Raw genomic sequence first — 6,728 nt, 5'->3', positions numbered from 1 at the left:
GAGGGATTGAGGGCCGCTCAGTGAGTTTACATGTTAGAGGGAGTGGGGTATAGTGACACAGTAACAGAGGGATTGAGGGCCCTGCTCAGTGAGTTTACATGCTAGAGGGAGTGGGGTATAGTGACACAATAACAGAGGGATTGAGAGCCCTGCTCACTGAGTTTACATGCTAGAGGGAGTGGGGTATAGTGACACAGTAACAGAGGGATTGAGGGCCTGCTCAGTGAGCTTACATGTTAGAAGGAGTGGGGTATAGTGTCACAGTAACAGAGGGATTTAGGGCCCTGCTCAGTGAGTTTACATGTTAGAGGGAGTGGGGTATAGTAACACAGTAACAGAGGGATTGAGGGTCATGCTCAGTGAGTTTACATGTTAGAGGGAGTGGGGTATAGTGACACAGTAACAGAGGGATTGAGGGCCCTGCTCAGTGAGTTTACATGTTAGAGGGAGTGGGGTATAGTGACACAGTAACAGAGGGATTGAGGCCCTGCTCAGTGAGTTTACATGTTAGAGGGAGTGGGGTATAGTGACACAGTAACAGAGGGATTGAGGGCCCGGCTCAGTGAGTTTTACATGTTAGAGGGAGTGGGGTATAGTGACACAGTAACAGAGGGATTGAGGGCCCTGCTCAGTGAGTTTACATGCTAGAGGGAGTGGGGTATAGTGACACAGTAACAAGGGATTGAGGGCCCTGCTCAATGAGTTTACATGCTAGAGGGAGTGGGGTATAGTGACACAGTGACAGAGGGATTGAGAGCCCTGCTCACTGAGTTTACATGCTAGAGGGAGTGGGGTATAGTGACACAGTAACAGAGGGATTGAGGGCCCTGCTCAGTGAGTTTACATGTTAGATGGAGTGGGGTATAGTGACACAATAACAGAGGGATTGAGGGTCCTGCTCAGTGAGTTTACATGTTAGAGGGAGTGGGGTATAGTGACACAGTAACAAAGGGATTGAGGGCCCTGCTCAGTGAGTTTACATGTTAGAGGGAGTGGGGTATAGTGACACAGTAACAGAGGGATTGAGGGCCCTGCTCAGTGAGTTTACATGTTAGAGGGAGTGGGGTATAATGACACAGTAACAGAGGGATTGAGGCCCTGCTCAGTGAGTTTACATGCTAGAGGGGCTGGGGTCTAGGGACACAGTAACAGGGGGGTTGAGGGCCGCTCAGTGAGTTTACATGTTAGAGGGAGTGGGGTATAGTGACAGTAACAGAGGGATTATGGGCCCTGCTCAGTGAGTTTACATGTTAGAGGGAGTGGGGTATAGTGACAGTAACAGAGGGATTGAGGGCCCTGCTCAGTAAGTTTACATGTTAGAGGGAGTGGGGTATAGTGACAGTAACAGAGGGATTGAGGGCCCTGCTCAGTGAGTTTACATGCTAGAGGGAGTGGGGTATAGTGACACAGTAACAGAGGGATTGAGGGCCCTGCTCAGTGAGTTTACATGCTAGAGGGAGTGGGGTATAGTGACACAGTAAAAGAGGGGTTGAGGGCCGCTCAGTGAGTTTACATGTTAGAGGGAGTGGGGTGTAGTGACAGTAACAGAGGGATTGAGGGCCCTGCTCAGTGAGTTTACATGTTAGAGGGAGTGGGGTATAGTGACACAGTAACAGAGGGATTGAGGGCCCTGCTCAGTGAGTTTACATGTTAGAGGGAGTGGAGTATAGTGACAGTAACAGAGGGATTGAGGGCCCTGCTCAGTAAGTTTACATGTTAGAGGGAGTGGGGTATAGTGACACAGTAACAGAGGGATTTAGGCCCTGCTCAGTGAGTTTACATGTTAGAGGGAGTGGGGTATAGTGACACAGTAACAGAGGGATTGAGGCCCTGCTCAGTGTGTTTACATGTTAGAGGGAGTGGGGCATAGTGACACAGCAACAGAGGGGTTGAGGGCCCTGCTCAGTGAGTTTACATGCTAGAGGGATTTGGGGTATAATGACACAAAAAGGTAAGGATAGTATTAGACTAGTGACAGTTGCAGAAGAGGAATCAGTCAAGAGCTATTAACAGTTTAATTGATATGCTTTTATAAAGAAGTGGGTTAAAAGGACACCATAATTACCCATTTCCTTCAATTTAGGGCTTCCCTGGCAATATTTATTTTGATCCGACAGTTTTCAGAACTAAAACATTTTTTAACCAGAATTCTCCAGAAACATGAAGTTACAGAAACCAAACAATCAATTCGGCAGAAAAAAACTAAATGTTTCACCACATACAAGTCTATTGTTTCATCCTCTAAGCTCACCCTAGAGAGGTGTCCTTTAATACAATGCCAGACATAGTGTACATATGGGATTTAGTATATTAAGTTTGAAATTACTTGAGGTAATTCTTGGCTTTAAAAGTGCTGAATTGTTGGGGGATTTTCTACTGGCTCTTGCACAGTACTCCTACAAGTTGTCCTCTTAAACTAATTAACACGTTAAATTATCAGACCTCCTCCCCCCCTTCATTCATTCAGGCGTACATAGTCACAGTGGGTAGAGTAGAATGTCCACTCACCTTTTTATGTAGATCTGCCCCCTTGTGGACACAGATGGTTATTTTCTACCAGTTTTTATAACACACCCAAACCCTTTACATAACACAATTGGGATGTAAGAAAGATTAACCCCTTAATGCCATTATGGCGTTCTATGCCGTAACGCATTAAAAGGGCTTTAAAGCCGTTGCGGCGGCACAGAACGCCGTAACGGCTTTCTGCCCCTGGAGCTCCAATTTAATCACCTCTGCCACGATCCTCTTCTGGAGGGCTGCCTGACAGCCCAGGCAGCCCTCCCCTGGCAAATGAGGCCCCCGGGGGCCATGTGATCGCTCTCAAAGAGCGATCACATGGCTCCCTATAGCTGGCTGTGGATCTAAAATATCAGACAGTCCCCCTGCTGGTGGGAAGTGTAAAAAAATATATATTAGACATGTGTAAAATGAAAATAGAAATGTATTTATATATATAATATATGTTTATCTATTATATATATAATATATATACATATTATATATATGTAACGTCATACTAAGTGTATTTTAATATTAATATAAGTACATATATTAGTATTAAAATACACTTAGAATGACGATACATAAATATAGTATGTATAGATATAGATATATACACATATATACACATATAGTATATATATATATATATATATACGTATAATTACAAAAATAAATAAATAAAATAATACAATTAATAAATAAAATATTGAAACAAAATTTAATATAAATTGTATATTCATATGTAATTTCAGTCTAACTGTATTTTGTTATTAATATATATATATATATATATATGTAACAAAATACACTTAGAATGACATTCTATATATATCTATCTATATATAAAATACAAATAACCTCAAATATATATTATTATTATTATTATTATTATTATATATAGATAAATACATATAATTACATAAACGATTACATTAGTATACACGTATAATTTAAATACCTATAAATGCATATATATTAACTTTCTATGTGTATATTTAAGTAATCTTTTAACATAATTAGGTGATTTGATTACCGTATTTATCGCTCCATAAGACGCACTTTTTTCCCCTCAAAAGTGAGGGGAAATGTCTGTGCGTCTTATGGAGCGAATATGAAGCTTTACTTACCTGTCTTGTAGCGTGGGCCGGCTACACAGCGCGCACCGCGGTACTGGAACTTCAATTTCAGGTTCCGGTTTCCGGCGGGACTGAACGGAAGTGCGCACTCAGTGTGCACACTTCCTTTCAGTCCCGCCGTAAACCGGAACCTGAAATTGAAGTTCCAGTACCGTGGAGCGCGCTGTAAGGCCAGCCCACACTACAAGACAGGTAAGTAATTATGGGACAAGGGGAGGGGAGGGGGACAGTATGGGAGAGGAGAGAACACTATGGGGGGGGGGGGGTGAGAAGAATATGGGAGAGAGGAGAAGACTATGGGGGGAAGACTATGAGGGAGAGGAATATGGGGGGGTGAAGAGTATGGGGGGGAGAAGACTATGGGAGAGAGGAGAAGACTATGTGGGGAAGACTATGGGAAAGGGGGGAGAAGACTATGGGAGGGGGGAGAACACTATGGTGGGGAGAAGACTATGGGAGGGGGGGAGAACACTATGGGGGGGAGAAGACTATGGGAGGGAAGGGGAGAAAACTATGGGAGGGGGGGAGAAGACTATGGGAGGGAAGGGGAGAAGACTATGGGAGAGAGGAGAATACTATGGGAGGGGGGGAGAAGACTATGGGAGAGGGGAGAACACTATGGGACAGGGGAGAAAAAAAAATATTCTGAACAAACTGTCCCATAGTAAGAAACACTATGGGACAGTTTGTTCAGAATATTTTTTTTTCTGGGTTTCTTCCTCTAAAAACTAGGTGCGTCTTATGGAGCGAAAAATACGGTCATTAAAATTTGATTGACATGCCTGACAACACAGGGAGAAAGTGCAGAGAATGTAATTCGCAAGCACTATATTTGACCCTGTAACTCTCCAAGACACCATAAAACCTGTACATAGGGGGTACTGTTTTACTCGGGAGACTTTGCTGAACTAAAATAATAACAAATACAAACGCTCGGTTTGGCCTGTGTTTGTGACTAAGTCGCTACTAAAAAAGACTAAACATACCCCAATTTCAATACCTTGGGTTGTCTACTTTTTCAAATGGTATGCCATTATGGTGGTAATTTTTTATTCCTGGGCTACCACACCGTCTCAAAGGTAACATTACTAATCTGGCAAATTTCAATTTGAAAATGGAACGTTCTATATTTGACCCTGTAACTTTCCAAAACACCATAAAACCTGTTAATGGGGGATACTGTTATACTTGTGAGACATCGCTGATTACAAATATGTGCATTTTTTTGCAGTAAAACCTAACAGTATTTTGACATTGACAGCTAAAATGTCAGACGGAAATACAAATGTTAAATATTTATTTTATTCATAATAAATTATGTTCCATATATGAATAGTTAATGATAAATTAAATCCCTGTTTCTCCTGAACAAAATGATATATAATAAGTGTGGGTGCACTTAATATGAAAGAGGTGAACTACGGGTGAACAGACATATAGCGCAAATTCCAGGTTTTGTTTACATTTTGTTTTGATCAGAACGTGTACTATTCACTCCGTCCTGAAGGGGTTAAATAGAACTATTGTTTATCCCCAGTTCTCAGGTTTACCATATCAAACAATAGATATCTACACACTTTTTAAACCAGATACTGAAAGGGCATTGTAATTCATAGTCTGCCATTTATGCATATTGGGGGGTGTATACACTATTGTAATAAAATGTATGTTAATATTCCTAAATACAGGGTAAATGTTTTCAAAACCACAGGGTTATTTATGTAAAATATTTCAAAGAATATACAAAGTTTAAACAGTTCTTTAAATATACTAATTTATTTAATCTTCGGGTATTAACATTCCATTAGATATTAAGCCAAACCCTTACATGAATGAGTGGGGATTCCAAACTAAATTTCAATTTTGAGACAAATGATTTGGCCAACAATCCTGCAGTATATATGTTTCATACTGACTATTGCAGGTTATGTATATTCAATTACTGTATTTAAAAATAGTTTCAAATTGGCTGTGTATAATTATCTAAAAGTATCAAATATATTCTTCCCATCTGGGAAAGTAGGATTCTACACTTTCATAATGGATTTCCCACATATTCACCAGGAACTATAGGGTATAAAAACGGCACAGAACCTCACCCATAAAGAGACTGGAATCTGTGATTTATCCCACCATATAAATAAAATATAGGAAGAAAATAAAAAGTCTGAATTATAAATTATGTTCACTCTTAGCAAATTTTTATAAGGATATATTTATTCTAATGAATGTTCACAAACAGGAAATTGTCACTAAAAAGAGATTGTGTTGTAATGGATGTTTATAAAGTGGACAGTTCAAGGATTGCCAATGTATCATGTTCTATTGACTATCCTTGGTTAACTTTATTTTAAGATAATGTTAGAACCTGATACAAAGAGTAATATATTAATGTGAAGATAAGGATTTAATACTAGATAGATATCGGATAATGAATTATAACTTTAGGCTTGAATTTGGTTTCTACACAAAAACTGTTCCATTCATATTGTTCACTTCTCTGGTTTTGTCAGTTAGCACAAAGTAATGAGAATACACTGTAATTTACATATCAGTAGACACACCCATACCTGGCCAATCAGGGAGCCCGACCTACTGCCACACCTGTAAATGGCCACCCATTGTCCACATTGTGCTTCCCCCATATAAAGCAGGTTCTCACACCTTCTACCCTGTTACTCTCTGTAATCCCAGTGACTCTCCTGCGGAGGAGAAAAAAATCTGAGGTAACCTAGTAGCAACTCCTGCGGAGGAGGAAACCTCAGTGCTGAACAGCTCAACCACAATTTACGCTTCTCCCATCACTGCCTAGTGAGCACCAAGAATGGCAGCCAAGGGAGCCAAGACTGCCACAACACAAGACACTGGGTCCAAACCCCAGAACTCTGGGACCGCACCCTTCCCCTCCACTGGTAAGAGCAAGGGAACCGGGGCAAACCATGGGGAAGCACCCACCCTGGAGCCATGGATGAAGACCACAGTGGCCTTGAAACTGAAGAAAGTGGATGGGAGGATACCCAACTTAACCCCGGAAACATTCAGAAAACAGATGATACTGGACCAAGGATTCACCGCAGCGGAGACCCT

This window comes from Pelobates fuscus, chromosome 2 (genome assembly GCF_036172605.1).
Source record: "Pelobates fuscus isolate aPelFus1 chromosome 2, aPelFus1.pri, whole genome shotgun sequence".
NCBI classification, from domain to species: domain Eukaryota; kingdom Metazoa; phylum Chordata; class Amphibia; order Anura; family Pelobatidae; genus Pelobates; species Pelobates fuscus.
This window is presented reverse-complemented; position numbering follows the sequence as displayed.